Source organism: Palaemon carinicauda, chromosome 12 (genome assembly GCF_036898095.1).
Source record: "Palaemon carinicauda isolate YSFRI2023 chromosome 12, ASM3689809v2, whole genome shotgun sequence".
Classification (NCBI taxonomy): domain Eukaryota; kingdom Metazoa; phylum Arthropoda; class Malacostraca; order Decapoda; family Palaemonidae; genus Palaemon; species Palaemon carinicauda.
This window is the reverse complement of record NC_090736.1, coordinates 87,567,623-87,589,052: the sequence shown is the minus strand read 5'-3', so window position 1 is coordinate 87,589,052 and position 21,430 is coordinate 87,567,623.

Sequence of the window (21,430 nt, the reverse complement as noted above, 5' to 3'; positions counted from 1 at the left end):
GACGCACAACCGTGTTGGTTGTAGGCTAGAGGTTGGTGCAGTGTCAACCTTCTCCGCACGAAAGTCCCGCATCAATGACGTTAACTGAGACTGCATGGTCTGCAGCAAAGACCACTTAGGGTCTACAGGAGCAGGTGCGGCAACAGACGGTGTGACTGCCTGATGCGGTACCGCTTTGCCTCTCTTAGGAGGTGAGCAGTCGTCGGAAGACTGCAGCGAGTCCGAACTGACCCAGTGGCTACAACTGGGCCGTTGGACTTGCGCGGAAGGGACCGACTTGCGCTTAATAAGTTGCGAGACCTTGGTCCATGGTTTCTTACGAGAAACCTCTTCCGCAGACGAGAAATAAATGGGCTCTCTCGTCTTTGTGTGGGTGGGGCGATCTTGGGTAGATACGCCCGAAACCACGGAGGGAAACGTCTGTTCGTTGATCAAGGCCTGACGAACCCATAAGTCGTTCGACATTACTTCTCCCCTGGGCTTGGGAGCTTGCAAGAGGTCCCGGACTAGGTGAACGACAGGCACGAACAGACGAACCCTCGGACACAACACTGTAACACTTTGCGCATATCACTTTATCACTTCGATTTTCTGTTTTGCACTTATTTCACTGAAATCGAAACTTTTACTGATTTCTACCTGAAACACGCAATTCTACTCTTCATTAAAAGGTAGTAATTGCGAAATCAGTCGTATAATGCAGCTCATTAATACTAGCAAAAAACAGAAAACATATATAAAGATAAAAAATTCAGTGGCTGGGAAAGAGACTAAACACTAGTTCAAATAAACTACGTTTACAATCTCTCACCGCACATAGCCTGGGGACAAGAATAAAACCCTAGAAACGTTTTACCTTCTTCCCCGTACAGCGACTAGGGAGGAGAGTAAGACGAGAACAACGTTACCCGCTTGAACGGAACGTTTTCTCTCCTCTCTCTCCCTCCGTCTCTATCTCTCTCTCTCTTTCTCTCTTGATTTCGCACCTAAGAGAAGAGCCCAATTATATATCGTCAAAAAAAAAAATGTTATTTGACTAAAGGAAAAAACTGAAAGGTTTTCCAAATAAAAAGTTCCTTTAATTTAGAATTTAAAACATTAAAGCTAAGAAAGAATGAACGAAACGTCAGAATCGATTTACTCTTACTGCAAAGTGAAACCGTGATACACTCTCTCTCTATCGTAACGATAGAGCGCATATTGAACGTCCTGAACGTCAACAACTGCGTAGTCTAAAAAACTAAACGTTAGTTCATCTTTGAAAACAGTACGAAGACTATCAAAGAAATTCTTTCATAAAACATTAAATTTAAAAAGTTTTAAATTCTTTAAAGGCTAAATACGAAGTAACGGGCTCAACGTTGATTAACTTCGGTTCCAAGTTAGGACCGCCTACTATCAGGAAAGGTCGCATATAAACAAAACATAAAAAATTATTTTTATATGTTTATAATAAATGGAAAGTTAATCGAAGAGGCCTAATAAAGGCGGAGAGATATAAAATATATAGATCTATAACGTGTTAAGCAAAATTACTAAAAACCTAAACACACTTCCGTCTAAGGGAAGGGTCGGCCATTTAAAAGTGAAAGAGAGTCCATACTCTCTTTGTCACCCTAATTAAATCTATCCAAAACGAGTTCAAGTTTTGAGATGAAGATAAAACACCTGCATAGCGAAAGCTCAAAACTAGAATAGTGTACTTCACCAAATAGTTGTGAAAACAAATCCAGTTAGTAACAGCGTATTAGTAGGTCTTGCCGGTAGCCCGACAGAGAGAAAATTGGTTCTTTGTTTACTTGGAGTACTAAGTACCTGCTCGACAGATGGCGCTGTTGATGTACACCCCCACCTGCATAGCGATCGCTGGCGTATTTTGACCGTAGGTTTTTCTGTCGAGCAACAGAGTTGCAGCTATATGATCACCGGCTAAGTTTAATATTGAAAATTGTAAAATTAACCTCCTTTTCCAAAACTATTTTCTCAATAGCGGTTAGTATGCCATACAGTTCGGCAGTAAATATGGAAGCTGTTATAGGAAGTGCACCTCTACAATTAAAATCATTACTATGTACTCCAAACCCAACGCCAGCATTAGATTTGGAGCCATCAGTATATATAAAAGCCGATCCCCTAAGTTCTGCAAGATGTTCCAGAAAAAGAGACCTGGATTCTAAGTCAGTCATATTCTTCTTAACTCCAATAAAGTATTTACAAAAATATACGTCAGGTAATTTCCATGGAGGCGTTCATGATACCTTCAATGGAAGCACCTAAATTCTTATTATATCCAGATTGTTTAATAATTGTTTCACCCGAAACCCAAAAGGTTGAGGAGATTTTGGGTGCAACTCAAAGTATGTTGAGTGCCTTACAAGGCTTGCAGTCTGAAAGGCTAAAGAATTAGGGAGTCTTTGCAATCTAAACCAATACCGAATAATAGAAGACATTCGATAAAGGTCCAGAGGCAACTCCCCAGCATCAACAAGAAGACTTGTGATAGTTGAGGTTCTAAAGGCTCCCGTGGACAATCTAATACTGTACTAGCATGATGTATAGAATCTAATATTTTTAACCGGCTGGGGAGTATATTTCGCATCCATAACTAATTTTGGAAAAAATCAAGGCCTTGTATAATTTTAAAATAGTATTGCGATCTGGCCCCCCTGATGTATGGGACAACCCTTTTAAAATATTCAGACCTTCAACACATTTAGCTTTCAACGCTTTTAGGTGAGAAACCCATGTAAGTCTACAATCAAATATCAAACCTAAAAATTTGGCTTCAGATACACATGGGATCCGTTGACCTTTGATGTATATATCCGGGTCTGGATGTGCTCCCCGGATACGACAGAAATGTACAATAGTAGTTTTACTTGTCGAGAACTTAAATCCATTCATATCGGCCCACTGGATAATTTTGTCAATTGAGAGCTGTAGTTTTCTCTCAACCATTGCCATTCTGGCTCCAGCAAATAATATGGAGAGATCATCCACAAATAATGTTGAGAGAACATCCTGGGGAATGGCTGAGAATATCCCATTAATTGCTAGTGCAAAAAGGGTTACACTCAGCACACTACCCTGAAGAACTCCTTCTTCCTGGCACTTACTCTCTGATAGAGTTTCCCCAACTCTCACTTGAAAAACTCTATGTGAAAAAAAGGCCTGAATAAATAGTGGCAGCTCTTCTCTCAATCCAGTTTCATGAATGGTTTTAAGTATACCATATCTCCATGTGGTATCATATGCCTTTTCAAGGTCAAAATATACTGTAACATGGTGTTGTTTGGAAGCAAAGGCTTCACAAATAGAAGACTCAAGTCGTATCAACACATCAGTTGTTGAGTGCATTTTTCTGAATCCACATTGAATCGATGATAAAATACCTTTCTTTTCAAGGTACCACATCAGCCTTGCATTGACCATCTTCTCCATGATTTTACATAAACAAGATGTCAATGCAATAGGACGATAGTTTGCTGCTAAAAACTTGTCTTTACCAGGTTTTAAAAAGGCTAAAATAATGGCTAGTTCCCAAACACTTGGGTAACTATGATCATGCCATATTATTATTATTATTATTACTATCCAAGCTACAACCCTAGTTGGAAAAGCAAGATGCTATAAGCCCAGGTGCTCCAACAGGGAAAAATAGCCCAGTGAGGAAAGGAAATAAGGAAATAAATAAATGAAGAGAACAAATTAACAGTAAATCCATATAAGTAACAACGTCAAAACAGACATGTCATATATAAACTATTAACAACATCAAAAAAAAATATGTCATAAATAAACTATAAAAAGACTCATGTCCGCCTGGTCAACAAAAAAGCATTTGCTCCAACTTTGAACTTTTGAAGTTCTACTGATTCAACCACCCGATTAGGATGATCATTCCACAACTTGGTCACAACTGGAATAAAACTTCTAGAGTACTGCGTAGTATTGAGCCTCGTGATGGAGAAGGCCTGGCTATTAGAATTAACTGCCTGCCTAGTATTACGAACAGGATAGAATTGTCCAGGGAGATCTGAATGTAAAGGATGGTCAGAGCTATGAAAAATCTTATGCAACATGCATAATGAACTAATTAAACGACGGTGCCAGAGATTAATATCTAGATCAGGAATAAGAAATTTAATAGACCGTAAGTTTCTGTCCAACAAATTAAGATGAGAATCAGCAGCTGAACACCAAACAGGAGAACAATACTCAAAACAAGGTAGAATGAAAGAATTAAAACACTTCTTCAGAATAGATTGATCACCGAAAATCTTGAAAGACTTTCTCAGTAAGCCTATTTTTTGTGCAATTGAAGAAGACACAGACCTTATATGTTTCTCAAAAGTAAATTTACTGTCGAGAATCACACCTAAAATTTTGAGTCATACATATTTAAAGAAACATTATCAATACTGAGATCCGGATGTTGAGGAGCCACCGTCCTTGACCTACTTACAATCATACTTTGAGTTTTGTTAGGATTCAACTTCATACCCCATAATTTGCACCATGCACTAATTCTAGCTAAATCTCTATTAAGGGATTCACCAACCCTAAATCTACATTCAGGGGATGGAATTGATGCAAAGAGAGAAGCATCATCTGCATATGCAACAAGCTTGTTTTCTAGGCCAAACCACATGTCATGTGTATATAGTATGAAAAGTAATGGGCCAAGAACACTACCCTGTGGAACACCGGATATCACATTCCTATAATCACTATGGTGCCCATCAACAACAACTCTTTGAGATCTATTACTTAAAAAATCAATAATAATGCTAAGAAACGACCCGCCCACTCCCAACTGTTTCAGTTTGAAAACAAGGACCTCATGATTAACACGGTCAAAGGCAGCACTAAAATCAAGGCCAATCATACGAACTTCCCAACCACAATCAAGGGACTTCTGTACAGCATTGGAGATTGTAAGAAGGGCATCACATGCTCCAAGGCCTTTACGAAAACCAAATTGCAAACTAGGGAGTAGATCATTACCTTCAGCAAACCTATTAAGACGTTTTGCCAGAAGACGTTCAAAAACTTTAGTAATATGGGAGTTATGGAAATTGGGCAGTAATCAGTGGGACTTGAGCTACCACAAACACATTTATATAGAGGAGTAACATTACCAATTCTCCAACTAGTGCTAAAAGCTCCTCTTCTTGCTAACTTGCGCAAAATAAGAGATAACTTTGGAGCTAAGATATCTGCTGTCTTTATAAAAAACAAAGGAAAAATACCATTTGGGTCTACACCTCCATAAGCATCAAGGTCCACCGACAGAGCTTTAATCTCACGAGATCGAAAAGCTAAACTAATTAGTTTAGCCTCAGGAAAACAGGAATGAGGAAGCTCAAGTTTTTCATTACTCTGTTTACTGTCAAAAACATCAGCCAAAAGGGTTGCCTTTTCCTTTGGACAGTGAGTGACTGAGCCATCTGGTTTAAGTAAAGGAGGAACTGTTGCATCTACACCAAAGAGTGCAGATTTAAGGGTAGACCACCATTTATGTTCCTGAGTTGTACCAGAAAGTGTTTCTTTTATGGTTAAATTGTACTCCTTTTCAGTTGAGGCATATTCTATTAATAATGCTTAAAATAAATAGCTTTGTATTAAAATGTACATGTTTTATCATTGCATATGGAATTCCATCGGGTCCAGGGGCTGTATCATTGCAATGAGCAAGTGCGGAATCAAATTCTCTTTCAGTGAAAGGAGAATTATACGACTCTTCCTTTCTTGTTGCAAAATTTAAAATTTTCTTTTCTTCAATGCTCCTATACTGATGAGCAGGGGCTCCTTCACACTTGCTGAATACATTTGAAAAATAATTAGCCAGGGCATTGCTAACATCATTTGCTTCAGTTACATACTCACCATTCACCTTCAACACTGGTGGTGGGTTGGGGGTGAATTTGCCAGCTATCTTCTTTACTTTCACCTACACAGAAGATGGTGGTGTTCTACTGTTAATGGAGGAAACAAAAGACATCCATGACTGGCGCCTTGCTTCTTTCATGGCACGACGGAACTGTGCTCTACATTTCTTGTACATAACTAAATTCTGATCAGTTCTGCGTCTACGCAATCGTGTTAGAGATCTTCTTGTGGCTCTGTGCAGGGCAATTAGTTCTGAAGACCCCCACAGGACTGGTCGTCGTTTGAATAACCCTGTTGTTTTGGGAATTGAGTTGACTCCTGCTGTATGGAGAGTTCCATTCAGTAAGTCTATGGCATCATCAATATTTTTAACCTGTCCTGCATCCCCCTCAATTTCGCTTAGCTCACAAAATTTATCCCAGTCCGCCTTGTCAAGATTCCATCGAGGCGATCTCTGTAAAGGTGGACCATTGTTGGTGTTTATAATGATTGGTGCATGATCACTAGTATGCCAATCATCTAATGTCCTCCAATCGAAGTCGAGAAGGCAATTAAAGCTTACGATTGATAAGTCAATACATGACAAGGTACCTGTCTGGACATGAAAGTGTGTGGGCTCTCCTGTATTAAGGAGTCCCACATCTTCATTTTCCACAATTGATGATATATTTCCCCTCGTGTTTGCTAAAACATCACCCCACAAAGGATGTCTACCATTCAAATCTCCAAGTAAAAGAAAAGGTTGAGGGAGTTGTTGAATCACCTCCATTAAGTTATCATACAAAATATTATCATTTGGAGGCAAGTACAGAGAAAAAATTTCATATTTTCTACCTATATCAATCTGTACAACCACTACCTGCAGAGGTGTACAAATAGACAGATAAACTTGGGGAACATCTCGACAAACGTATATGAGACTTCCGCCATAGCTCCCCACATGGTGATTATATGGTGTCCTATAACTAATATATTCGCGAGGACAAGGGGTATTATGATCAAGTTTGCTCCCCTGTAGACAAATAATTATGGGGGAATGCTCATGAATAAGGAGCTTAAGTTCTTTATATTTGGCCCTTAAACCCTAACAATTCCTCCCAGATTCTGAGTCTTAGCAATAAACTCAGGAACGAATCTGAACCTCAACTCCCCCCATCCTCTTGAATGGGCGATGTCATACGAGAGACCATGAAGTTCGCTAACACACTTGGCCGAAGCTAAAGCTAGTAGGAACACCGTCTTCTAAGTTAGGTGGCAATCTGAAGCCTGGCGTAATGGGTCATAGGGAAGTCTCTTAAGAGACCTGAGAACTCGAACCACGTTCCATGGAGGAGGTCTCACTTCCGACTGAGGGCAGGTAAGTTCATAACTTCGTATGAGTAGGGAAAGTTCCAGCAAAGAAGAAATGTTCATTAATTTTAGCCTGAAGGCTAGACTTAAGGCTGAGCGATAGCCGTTCACTGCCGAAACTGAAAGGCGCATTTCTTCCCGCATATACAATAGGAACTCCGCAATTGTTGGAATAGTGGCATCGAGTGGAGAGATACCCCTTCCACGACACCAACCACAGAAGACTTTCCACTTTGCGTGGTAGACAGCTGCGGATGACTTTTGCAGATGTTCAGACATCCTGACAGCAACTTGTTGAGAAAATCCTCTCTCAGCGAAGAGATGCTGGATAGTCTCCATGCGTGAAGTCGTAGCAAAGCTATGGCTTTGTGAAAGATGTTGACATGTGGTTGAGTATATTGTGTCGTGGAGGGAGCTCTCTCCGTAGCTCTTTTAGGTGTTGCAGAAGGTCCGGAAACCATTCCGTGTGATGCCATAGCGAAGCTATGAGGTTCATCGAAAGATTGACCGATGTTCTGGTTTTGTTGAGCACCCTCCTCATCAGACAGAACGGGGGAAAGGCGTAAACGTCGATGTTGTCCCACCATTGTTGGAAGGCATCTTGCCAGAGAGCCTTGGGATCCGAGAGTGGGGAGCAGTACAGCGTAAGCTTGAAGTTTAGAGCTGTTGCTAACAGATCCACAGTCGGAGAACCCCACAAAGTCAAGACTTTGTTGGCTACTAGATGATCCAAAGACCACTCGGTACTCTCTATTTGAGACGCTCTCCTCAGATTGTCGGCGAGCACATTCCCCTTGCCTGGAATGAAACTAGCCGATAGCGGAATCGAGTGGACTTCAATCCATTTCAGTATCTCTACTGCAAGATGGGATAGCTGCTTTGAAAAGGTACCTCCTTGTTTGTTGATGTAAGCCACTACTGTGGTGTTGTCGCTCATCACCACCACAGAGCGATCCGCCAGGTATTGTTGGAATTGTTGAAGGGCCAAAAAGATGGCCTTCATCTCTAGAAGATTTATATGGAGGCACTTTTCTGATTCTAACCACAGGCCTGAGGTCGTGTGGTGCAGTACGTGGGCCCCCCACCCTTTCTTTGAGGCGTCCGAAGACAGCATCAAATCTGGTGGGGAGGACGAGAAGATCTACTCCTCTTCGTAGGTTCTCGTCTGTTACCCACCACTAGAGATCCGTCCGTTCCGCAGGTCCCATAGGGATCATGACGACCGGGGAATCGTAATCTTGATTCCACCGGAACTTGAGCCGCCATTGCAGGGATCTCATCCTGAGGCAACCGTTGGGAACTAGACAAGCCAAAGATGAAAGGTGACCGAGGAGACGTAACCACGATTGGGCTGGAAGTTCATCTCGTCTGAGAAAAGGGCTTGCAACCTTCCTCAGCCTTGCCATCCTGTCGTCTGATGGGAAGGCATTGTGGAGACTGGTGTCTATGACCATGCCTAGGTATACCAATCTTTGAGTGGGAAGCAGAGAGGACTTCTCAAGATTTACCATGATCCCCAGATCCTGGCAAAGTCCCAGAAGTTTGTCCCGGTGTTCAAGGCGCTACCCGATACTCACTTGCTGGGAGATAAGGGGCGTAACAATATTCATGCATATATTGGCATACACAAGGGTCGATGATACCCACCTACAGTCAGAAAATGTCAGCTTGTAGAGTTCTTCGGCTTACTCAAGTCCCAAGAGGAGAATTAAAGATGAAAAAGCTAGTCATACACATCACACAGGACTTAAAACCAGGTAACATCTGTCCTTAACCAACTACTATTTGTCCTACGAAAGAGCCGACAGGTTTTTTATCATGTTTAGAGCAGCCAGCACCGGACCTACAGAGAATGTGTTCAGGCTCCCGTGTGTTATGTCTTGCAGGTAATGAGCAGTGAACGTTGAGTGTCATTTCCACACGCCTGCCTGTCTGACCTGCATCACATTGAAGTTCTTTCTGAACAACAGGGATGTGACAAAACCCTTGATGTTATGAGCTCTAGGTCTACAGCTAAGTGGGAACGAGTCTGCAGTTGAGCTTGAACAGTGCATTTAAGATACAATTACAATTAATCTTGGTCATTTGTTACAGTACAGAGATTCTCAATCTGGACGGGCCCAAATATATGATCTGCTAGAGCCAGATTCTGAGTCTTAGCAATGAACTCAGGGATGAAGTTGAGTGTCACTTGCCCCCAATGCCGGAGAGAGTCAGCGTATAGCGTATCCAGGGGATGGGGGTCTATTGTATGAAGCGTCCATAAGACAGGGTTGATATTAGAAAGAAGAGTTTGATTTACCTGCTCAAGAATACTAAGGCATCTCACATCAGAAAGGAAATTTGCACTCTCCACTATCGGCACAATGAGAGTATACTTCCCAGATGATCCACTTCATACCCTACCAGAAGGACAGCATCAAAACAGATATAAAGGAACAGGTGTAAGCTGAACCCACCTTCAGGACTGAGACCAAGAAAGTATGGAATCCTCCTCCCCATATCTGTAATCATGGGCTTCCGGCCAAAAGCAGAGAGTCCTACCCCAAACATTGGATCCCCCTGGATTCCGAAGACCTCACACTTGAGAATAGTTCTGCCAAAAAAGTCCGAACCATCTTCGATATTGATGAGATCATCCAATACTCTCACATATAGCTTTGAATGCAAATACCTCCCAACCATGACACCTCCTCCCATTCATCAAAACAGTCCACAATAACGGATACTGAAACATCCACGCCAGCGATAATAGCAGATGTAGAAATATCCACGACATTAAGAAAAAAATACATGTATATGTACATATATACTCATATACATATAGGAATTTTACTCATAGAGTTGGGACAGCAACATGAAATAAATATTATAATATTAGGAGAAGGTCAAAGTAGTATTCATAAGAAGAGAAAGATGTAAGATGTAAATTTAGATTCAAACTGGGGGAGCAATTTCCCCAAGTTCAAGAGCCCTCTTGCCTGTCACCATGCTTCAGTGCAGGAATGATGTATCGTGCTGAAGCTCAATGACTTCATCAGGGGATTCTCTCGTTAAGAGGGTTTAGTAAGAAGAGAAAAACTGATATAAAGGAGAAGGCTTGCAAAGGTCCAGTCATAGTCTGGTCTCTCAGAGCTGGTCCTAGGTATGATTGAACCTCCCAGGTGGATAATCATCCCACCACCATTACCCAGCTCATAATTGAAACTCTCAAGCCCCTCCACTGCAGTAAAGTCCTGAACCATTGAAGAGGCAGAAGTGATGAGAAACAAGCCGGTGCAAGGGAGCACAGAGTGTTTGAAATCCTCGCTCTGCTTACGCATTTCTCACGAACCATCAAATGTGTGATTTTTTATTTAATGGGCTATACAGTTCTCTGTCGCAAATGAGCTAAATTGTAAAGAAAGAACCACTGGATATGGAGGGCTGACTGTAGTAATATGCCAAAACAATAAAAAGCATGAGAAATTTATTATCAAACTGAAGACGAGTATTCCCCAATTTAAAAGTCCTCTTGCCAATCACAAGGTTTATATTAAGAAATGATATTCCATGTTGAAACTGAGAGACTCCATTCAGGCATTCTCTTTTTATGAGAGAGGACCTAATTTTGGAGACCCTTCGGCAAAAACTTGAGTTTAACCACAATTGATTCTGAAGAATCTTTCTTGGCATTATTCCTCTTTTCAGCCAATCCACTGCAGAGGAGTCCATAGCTTACATTCATCACATGGGGATAACTATGAACAGTTATGCCCCTGCACAAAAAACAAAGGACATGGGAATCCATAGCAATTCTACTCATAAATCTGTAACAATTGTGGCACGCTTAACCATGGCAGACTCACGTCTGTTAGTGGAGTCTCCCTCACAGTAACCATATACAAACTGCAAAGATACAGTAAGAGGATTAAAAGAGCAAGGCGAATTAACAGCTGAGAAGAGTACTTGAGTACTCTGCTCAGCAATTGAAATCAATGTAGCTGCTTAGTGACTTGTTTGATGGGTGTGGCTTACCCACCACTGACCAATAGCTACCAACACTTGCTATGAATTTTAACAGCCATTTCCAGTTTTACTAAAATCTAAAATCACACTCCTATTAAAGGACAAAGGATTATATCTGTGTAGTAACAAAAATGACTTCTTAACTGTAAGAATATACACGTACCTGTTTATCATGACAGTGGGAAAGGGGCGATACAGATTTGCGAGTCTGGGAACCAGTGGTATGTGCATATGGAACAGGAACTTTTGTTGCACTCTTTCGAGAAGAGCTCCGGATTCCAATTTGTTCCATCCCCAAGTTTTCCTGTTGTACAAAAAGAGTAAATATTAAATTTGGTTTTATGAAATGTGAAAAAGGGAAATCTTAAAAAGTGAAAATAATAACATAAAGAGTTTTGTTTTCAAATTCTTATGTTGATAGCCAAAACAAGACAAATTTCAAAATAATTTGTATTTTTCCTAATAATACAAACCTGAAGCTCTTTGCTATGGAGATAAATTTAAGCAACCGCTGAAACTAACTGTAAAACTTTTAGCAAGGTGCCACTACCCTCCATTAGTTAGAATGGAGTAGACCAACCACTGCGCTCACATGCGCAGCAGCCAACACAAGTCACTTTGCAATTGTAGGTAGGAATTCCTGGGGGTAGCTGACAGCCAGCTAGTATGTGTAAAGAGCTTAAGGTTTGTATGGTTAGGAAAAATACAAATTATTTCAAAAATTTGTCATTTGTTCCGGCACCAAATACAAACCTTTCAGCTCATTACTAAGGATACTCACGTTTAGGTGGGTGGAATTCAAAGACCAACTTTCTGGTCACTGACCAGGGGTGTGACTCTTATGCTTCGTATGATACATGGAAGAGCACAACCTATCAACTAGCTAACTTACCGGAACGTTACCCGATGCCCACCTTGCTGGGAGATAAGGCGAGTAACAATATGCATGCATATAGGCCTATTAGCATACACAAGGGTCGATGATACCCACCTACAGTCAGAAAATTACAAATTCGTAGATAATTTGTATTTTTCCTAACTATACAAACCTTACTTTCGGCATAGCTGAAATGAGGAGCCATTAGAATTTTAACGAGGGTTTACTACCCCACCGCTAGTTAGCGGGGAGTAGGGAGGGTAGCTCACTTTGCTTAGAGGTAGGACTTGAAGGGGGATAAGGCTGGCGGGCAAGTTTGATTAAATAGCTAAGGTTTGTAGAGTTAGGAAAAATACAAATTATCTACGAATTTGTCATTTGTTCCGTAACTGACATACAAACCACGCTATTTAATAGGGGTGACTCACCCATTAGGAAGGGTGGAAAGTCCCGGCCAATACTAAATTTTGGCTTTGCCCGGGGACTCGTTATTTGAGTGTGTCAGCACTCAACAATAAGGAGTCCCTGCACCTCGCTAGAACCTTGCTAGGCAAGGGACGTGGCCTACGTAAGCTGTGTGTGAAGGTATAATAAAGTGTGACTCATCCTAGGAAGTTGACCTGTAGTCCTTTAGATGGAAACTTTAGGCTAGGACTCTCCCAATACCACCTTGTCATGGTATGAGGACGCGGCAGTATTAGCTTAATACTAGGAACACAAGGAAACATGGTTTACCTGCAGTGGTTTGAGGTCAGCTGTGCAGAGACCCCAGGATGCTGCTTTCCCCAAGAGATGAAGAAAAGAATAAGGGCCAGAGAAACCTTTTCATTCATGCAGACTAAGACCGGGTGACAATGCCCTCAACCTTCTGCTACTTGTCCACTAAGGATCCTGAGGTTTTAAACCAGCTGTTGTGCAGCCACCACAGGGCTGATAGAAAACGTATCGAGCCTCCTGTGGGTCACGTCTTGCAGGTAGTGGGCTGTGAAGGTCGTCTGATACTTCCACACCCCAGCTTGAAGAACCTGCATCACTGAAAAATTTTTCTTGAAGGACAGGGACGTAGCTATGCCCCTGACATCATGTGTTCTTGGGCAACGTGACGGAGGAGGGTCTGGATTCAGGGACAGATGAATCACCCTACGAATCCATGCCGAGATGGTGTTCTTGGTTACCCTCCTCTTAGTCCTCCCAGTGCTCACAAACAATGCCTGCACCTGGGGATGGACTGCAGCCGTTCTTTTGAGATATAGCCTCAGACTCCTTACTGGGCACAGTAAGAGATGGTCTGGGTCATCTGTCAAGAACGAAGACTCGAAATCTGGAAGGAGTCGAACCGAGGGTCCGGAATCCCCGCATTTTGAGTCTTAGCAATAAACTCAGGGACGAATTTGAAAGTTACCACCACCATCCCCTTGAATGGGCAATGTCATATAAGAGACCATGAAGTTTACGAACTCGCTCGGCCGAGGCCAAAGCTAGTAGGAACACCGTCTTCCTAGTTAGGTGGCGATCTCAAGCCTGGCGTAATGGTTCATAGGGAGATCTCTTAAGAGACCTGAGAACTCGAACCACATTCCAAGGAGGAGGTCTCACTTCCGACTGAGGGCAGGTAAGTTCATAACTTTAACTTCGTATGAGTAGGGAAAGTTCCAGCGAGGAAGAAATATCCATTCCTTTGAGCCTGAAAGCTACCCTTAAGGCCGAGCGATAGCCTTTCACCGCCGAGACTGAAAGGCGCATTTCTTCCCGCAAATACACGAGGAACTCCGCTACTGCTGGAATAGTGGCATCAAGTAGAGAGATACCCCTTCCACGATACCAACCACAGAAGACTTTCCACTTTGCCTGGTAGACAGATGCGGATGACTTTCGCAGATGTCCAAACATCTTAATCGCAACTTGTTGCGAAATTCCTCTCTCAGCGAGGAGATGCTGGATAGTCTCCAGGCGTGAAGTCGTAGCGAAGCTAAGGCTTTGTGGAAGATGTTGGCATGTGGTTGTCTGAGTAGCTCGTGTCGTGGAGGGAGCTCTCTCAGAGGCTTGGTAAGGAGTTGTAGAAGGTCCGGGAACCATTCCGCATGATGCCACAGCGGAGCTATGAGGGTCATCGAGAGGTTGACCGATAGTCTGGTCTTGTTGAGTACCCTCCTCATCAGACAGAACGGGGGAAGGGCGTACACGTCGATGTTGTCCCACCGTTGTTGGAAAGCATCTTGCCAGAGAGCCTTGGGATCCGGGACTGGGGAACAGTACAGCGGCAGTTTGAAATTCAACGCTGTCGCGAACAGATCCACAGTCGGGGAACCTCACAAAGTCAGGACTTTGTTGGCTACTAGATGATCCAAAGACCACTCGGTACTTACTATCTGAGACACTCTGCTCAGATTGTCGGTGAGCACATTCCTTTTGCCTAGAATGAAGCGAGCCAAAAGTGGAATCAAGTGGACTTCGGTCCATATCAGTATCTCTACTGCAAGATGGGATAGCTGCTTTGAAAAGGTACCTCCTTGCTTGTTGATGTAAGCCACTACTGTGGTGTTCTCTCTCATCACCACCACAGAGTGACCCGCCAGGTGCTGTTGGAACTGTTGAAGGGCAAGAAAAACGGCCTTCATTTTTAGCAGATTTATATGGAGGCACATTTCTGATTCTGACCACAGGCCTGAGGTCCTGTGGTTCAGAACGTGGGCCCCCCACCCTTTCTTTGAGGCGTCCAAAGACAGCATCAAATCCGGGGGGAGGACGAGAAGATCCACTCCCTTTCATAGGTTCTCGTCTGCCACCCACCACTGAAGGTCCGTCTGTTCCGCGAGACCCATAGGGATCAAGACGTTCGGGGAATCGTGTCCTTGACTCCACCAGGACTTGAGTCGCAATTGCAGAGATCTCATTCTGAGGCGACCATTGGGAACTAGACGGACCAAGGATGAGAGATGACCGAGGAGACGTAACCATGATTGGGCTGGGAGTTCGTCTCGTCTGAGGAAAGGACTTGCGACCTTCCTCAGCCTGGCTATCCTGTCGTCTGATGGGAAGGCTCTGTGGAAATTGGTGTCCAATATCATGCCTAGATATACAAGTCTTTGGGAAGGAAGCAGAGAAGACTTCTCGAGATTTACCATGATCCCTAGATCTTGGCAAATTCCCAGAAGTTTGTCTCGGTGTCGAAGAAGGGTTGACTCCGAGTCTGCTAAGATCAGCCAGTCGTCCAGATAACGGAGGAGACGGATGCCGATCTTGTGTGCCCACGAAGATATCAGGGTGAACACTCTGGTGAAAACCTGAGGTGCTGTGGAGAGACCGAAGCAAAGCACCTTGAACTGGTAGATCTTGTTGTCTTGGCTGAATCCTAAGTAATTCCTTGAAGACGGATGGACTGGGATCTGGAAGTACGCGTCCTTCAGATCCAGTGTGCACATGAAGTCTCGCGGTCTCACTGCGAGTCTGACTGTGTCTGCCATCTCCATGCTGAATGGGGTCTGATTGACAAACCTGTTCAGAGCTGAGAGGTCGATGACTGGTCTCCAGCCTCCAGGTGCCTTCTTTACAAGAAAGAGTCAACTGTAGAAGCCTGGGGACCCGTCGACGACCTCTTGGAGAGCGTCCTTCTTCAACATGGTCTTGACTTCTGCCCAAAGGGCTTGCTCTCTTGCCGATCCCATGGTAAGAGAGCTCAACGACACTGGATTCGCTGTCAGGGGAGGAAGAGATGTTATGAACGGGACGCGATATCCTTGGCTGATCACGGAGATCGTCCAGGAATCGGCCTCGAGTTGCTGCCACCTCTTCGCGCAACTTAGGAGGCATCCCCCCACTGGTGGACATGCGGGGGACTGCCAATCCTAGAGTTTGCGGCCTCGGCCACTCCCCCTAAGATTCTTGCCTCCCCTGTCCTTGACGGGAAAGGGCTGTTTGGACACCGCTGCCTTTGCTGCTATTGCCGGTTTTGTCGTCTTTGCAGGGCGAGGTAGTTGGGGTGCTGGAGGCTTATAGGGCTTTGATGTTAAAGGCTCTCTGGAGGAGGGAGTCCTGGTTGGACTTCCTCCACCTCTCAGCCCCCTGCTCTACATCTTTCGGCTCAAACAGGTTACTCCCCAAAAGGGAGGAAAGTCTGAGCTTACTGACCTCGGTGTTGGGGACCTTCAAGTTGAATCTTTCAGACACCGTATCACGGCGTTTCAGGATAGTGTTAGCCCACAAGTTCGAGACTTGGTGGGCCAGAAACTCGATGGTACGAGTGCCTGAAAGAAGGAAGGTCTCCAAGGCCTTCCTGGTACTCTCCTTAGACAAGTCTTCGGATCGTATCAGGATGCCAAGAGATCCCAGCCAGATATCCAGCCACGAAGTGGCCTGCATGGCACACTTCGCTACCTTCTCCTGGCAGAGAGTCTCCGACGCCAAGAACGACACTGGCCGGTTGGAGAGTCTCTCGAGAGGGACTCCCCTGGAGAGCTCTTCCACCGAGTGGTGGAGGGGAAGAGCTAAACATGACTCCTCGATGATTTTAAAGTACCTCCTTTGATGGAGACGAGGAGGTGGGAGGAGTTTGTTTCCGGCGCTGGAACGGCTGGAGGAGGCTTGCTCGGAGAGCTGGCTCTCGACCTTATCTCTGGCACTCTTGACCCCCTGGAACCAGGGCAAAGCCGTACTGGTTTTAGGGGGCTTTTGAGTACCAAAGACTCGGTCCAGAACCGTGTTCTTGCCCTCTCGAGGAGGACTCTCCGGATCCAAAAATCCGTTAAGGTCCCTCATCAGAGCCAAAACTTGCCAAAAGGCATGCTCCGACTCCTGCAGCTCTCCTCCTGATGGACTAGCAGCAAGGTCTCCAGTCCCAAAAGGCTCTTCTTGGGGGGACTTGTGGACGTTCTCCGAGGGCTTAACTGGTTCTGGTCTGATCCTCGACGAAGATTTCGGGACCGTCTTGGAGTCCTCCGACTCCCTCCTGGGAGGGATGCAGGATTCCATCAAAGATGGTGGGGGGCTCTTCTCCGCCTCCACCCGAGGAGACTTCTCGGCGCGAGGTTGGTTTTCTCCCATTGGTGCGATAGGAGAACGCCTCACCTCACGAGAATCCCGAGGACGGAAAACCCTTGTCCACTGGGGATGGAGAGAAAGTCTGGGGAGGGGAAGGAGCCTTCCTCGACGGCTTCCGAGGAACCAATTTCCCCTTGGAGAAGTAACCACGTCGTCCACTCCTCTCTTACTCTTCAGGGGGGCCGAGATGGCCGCTGATTTGAGGCCTAGTTCAGAGAAGGCGAGCTTGAAAGCCTGCGCAACCACTCTGATCTAGGGCCCAAACCAGGGCAGCTGACTGACAGCAGCGCTGTCAGAGACACCCTCTGGAGGGAAGGGGATCGTAAGATCCCTAGGAGTGGAAACTAAAACTGGGTCTGCCTGAAAAGTAGAATCTGGAGAAGAGGTCCTGGACCTGTCCGGAGATTTCCCTCCCTCCGTTTGGCGCGCTGTCCTGCGCTGATGGGGGGGGGGAACGCGATGAAGATGACCTGACGCGTACTGCCGGATCCTGTGTGGGCACGCGCTGTGGTTCGCGCTGGGAGCGCGATACGCCATTGCCTAGCTCAGGAAACGATTGCTCGCTCGCACGCGCGCCTGGGCGAGGGCGAGCGATGGCGCGCAGGCAAGTGATGGCGCGCAGGCGAGCGATGGCGCGCAGGCGAGCGATGGCGCGCAGGCGAGCGATGGCGCGCAGGCGAGCGATGGCGCATAGGCGAGCGGTGGCGCATCGGCGAGGGGGCGCCAACGCGCCCCGGCGAGCGTTGGCGCGTAGGAGAGTTCGCGCCTTGGCGCGTGAGTGAACGGTGGCACGCAGGAGAAGGAGCTCATTGGCGCGCAGGCGTCAGAGCGTGTGGTCGTGCGATGGAGACTGCGGGCGATGGCACGTAGGCAAGGGATGGCGAGCAGGCGAGGTCAGATGGCGAGTCGGCGATAGTGGAGGAAAGCGCTGGCGCGCAGGAGAGGAAGAAGGTTCCTCCTTGGAGCCCTGATCCGAAGATCGAGGGCGAGCAGGAGAGCGCTGGCGCGCAGGAGATCGCTGACGAGCAGGAGATTGCTGACGAGCAGGAGACCGAGGGCATCCATGGCGTGTATCAGGCCGAGGGCGCACAGAGGTCCGTTGGCGAGCAGGAGATCGTGGGCGCGTAGTCTCTGGAACTGCAGGGCGAACAGGAGATCGTGGGCGTGCAGGAGCTCGTGGGCGTGCAGGAGCTCGTGGGCGTGCAGGAGCTCGTGGGCGTGCAGGAGCTCGTGGGCGTGCAGGAGGGCGCTGGCGAGATGAGGTAGCAACCGGTGAGAGCTTGCGAGCAGGCGAACGTTGGCGCACAGGGGAAACCTGGCGCTTAAGGGACTTACACACAATGTGTGAAAGCCCCTTTGGCCCCAAAGGGGTTGGTACCCGTTTGAAAACGGGATGTGTGGGCACCCACAGCGCGTCAGCAGCCAGGAAAGGTGAAGGCAGGTCAGCAGGTCTGGCAGGCGTAGGAGATCGCGAACGATCTGCAGAGAGGTCCAGGTCCAAGGAAGTAGCAGGAACGGTAGCTGAAGGATGAGGTTCCTCTGCGGGGGACTGCGAGGATGAAGATCCGAAGAGGCGCCTCCTAACACCCTTGTGAGGAGAAGGAAGACCTCGGTGACGAAGAGGAAGGCGAGCCTTACGTCGGATGCGTCCTCTGGGAGCAGCAGGCAAACCATCGGCAGTCCTCCGAAGAGGAGTCTCTGTCAGTGAACTCCCCCGGGGGGGCCAAATCACCCGCAGGAGAGATCGTTGGACTTAGATCCTCCCTCAAAGGATGTTCGCAGGGGGGAGCTAAGCCTTCAGCTACTACAGGAGCAGGGGTTTGAACACTCATTGGAAGCGTCTGCCACAACAGCCTCGACAATAGACAGAGGGTCAACCTCTGCTACCGCCGGTGACTGTTTGACAGCTGCTCCCAACCTAATCCTGTCAAACAGGGCTTCCTTGGAGGGCGAACCCTGAAGCCCCAAGAAGCCCAAAGCTGCAAAAGATCATTATTAACAGGAGAAATAATTAAATCCTCCCCCGGGGGAGGAGAAGGAGCTGCCACGCTATGGGAGGCGACTCCCTCTCCCAAACCCCATGATCGGTCAACAACAGTACGGCCTACGCTACCACTCGACGGCCTCTCACGAGAGGCCAACCGAGTGGGAGCTTCGGAGGAGGTTTGGGCTACGGAAGAAGAGTCCTTAGGATTTTCCTTCTTCAAAGAAACCTTTGAAGGAGAAATATCCCGTTTGGACTTTTTCTTCCGGCGCTGAGAAAACATTTCCCACTGGGAGGTAGGCCACTCCCTACATTCCATACAAACATTATCACTTTCACACCGCTGACCCCTACAATAAGGGCATAAGGTGTTAGGATCCGTCTCGATGGAAGACATGAAAGTCCCACAAGGGCGGTCAGGTAACCCAGGGCACTTCCGCATTGTAGAGGCCAACTTCACAACACTCTAAGAAAAAGAAAGAAAACGCAATGATTAATGGCTGTCAGAGAGGCGAGGGTGAAGGCGGACACGTCCGATCACCACCAGAGCCAAAGTAAAAGTGGAGCTACAACACAGGTGTGTGAGGGGGGAGGGTAGCTAGCTACCCTCCCTACCCCCCGCTAACTAGCAGTGGGGTAATAATCCCTCGTTGAAATTTTATGGCTCGTCCTTTCAGCTACGCGAAAGTAATTACCCCCACTTTAAATAGCGTGGTTTGTATTCCAGTTACGGAACAAACTTTGTTTTATTATAAAAACTCCATTTTTATGAATAGAACTTACCTGGCAGTTATATATATAAAGCTGATTCACACACTTGGAGGAGAGTGACAGACAGTAAACATCATTGGGGAAACAACAAAAAGTTGTAGGAGAAAAAACACACCTTGATTCCTTACCTGCTAAGGTAGCTGACTTCAAAGGTTCCTGCCTCTTGAATCGCTTTCCCCAAATAGTGTCAGCCAGGAGTGGACCTGTCATGCTGAAACAACTCAATCGAGTCTGTCAACAGTTTGAGACCAACAATCTGACTAGACTTCAGAACTACCTTCGACCCTTATATAAAAAACTGCAACCTCACTAAAACTAACCACCTAACCTTGCAGAATAGATATAAATTATCTATCTAGACTGAGGTAACTGTACCACAAGTCGACGTCCTCAGACAACCATTAAAAACACCAACCCAGACACAGGTATACAAAAACTAAGGTTGAGGGGAGGTAGTAACTCCTTTGCCTAATACAGAAGCCGTAGCTACATATGGGCCCAAGGTATAGCATTTCTCATAATCCACTCTCACCTCTCTGAGGTAATGAGAGGCGAACACAGAGTTGCTTCTCCAGAACATTGCATCCATAATTTGCCTGACCGACATGTTCTTACGATAAGCCAGCGAAGTAGCAATGGCTCTCACTTCGTGAGCCTGCACTTTTAAAAGGCCGAAGTGCTCTTCCTCACACAAGAGGTGCGCTTCCCTTATAACTTCCCTCAGGAAAAAAGTCAAATCGTTCTTTGAAAGGGGTTTTTGCGGATCTTTCACCGAGCACCATAAGGAGCTAGAAGAGCCTCTCACATTCTTAGTGTGAGACAAGTAAGCTTTAAGGGCTCTAACTGGACAGAGGAGCCTCTCCTGCTCTTGACCCACTAGATTAGTTAGGTTAGGGACCTCAAGTCCTTAGCCAGGGCTTTGAAGGGTTCTCGATCTTGGCGAGGAAATCCACCCTTAAGGCACAAACCACTCCATTCTGATTAAAGCCTACTTGTTTTTCAATCGCATGGACCTCACTGACCCTTTTAGATTTGGCTAGGGCCATCAGGAAGAGGGTTTTCTTCGTTACCTCTCTAAGAGAAGCTTGTGACATGGGTTCGAATCTCTTGGTGCAAAGAAACTTCAGAACCACATCCAGGTTCCAAGAAGGGGGCTTTAACTGAACATGTTTAGTTGTCTCAAAAGACTTCACGAGATCTTGCAAGTCCTTATTTTGAGACAAATCTAAGCCTCTATGCCTACAGACCATAGAGAGCATGCTTCAATACCCTTTGATTGTGGACACTGCCAGCTTAGCATCCTGTCTGAGGTATAATAAAAAATCCACAATCTAGCTCACAGAGGTAGTGGATGAAGAAACCTTGTGCTGCCTACACCAAGCTCTAAAAGTCTCCCACTTAGATTGGTAGACTCACTGTGAAGAGACCCTCCTCGCTCTGGCGATAGCTTTCGCAGCTTGCGCTGAAAATCCTCTTGCTCTGACAAGCTTCTCGATAGTCTGAAGGCAGTC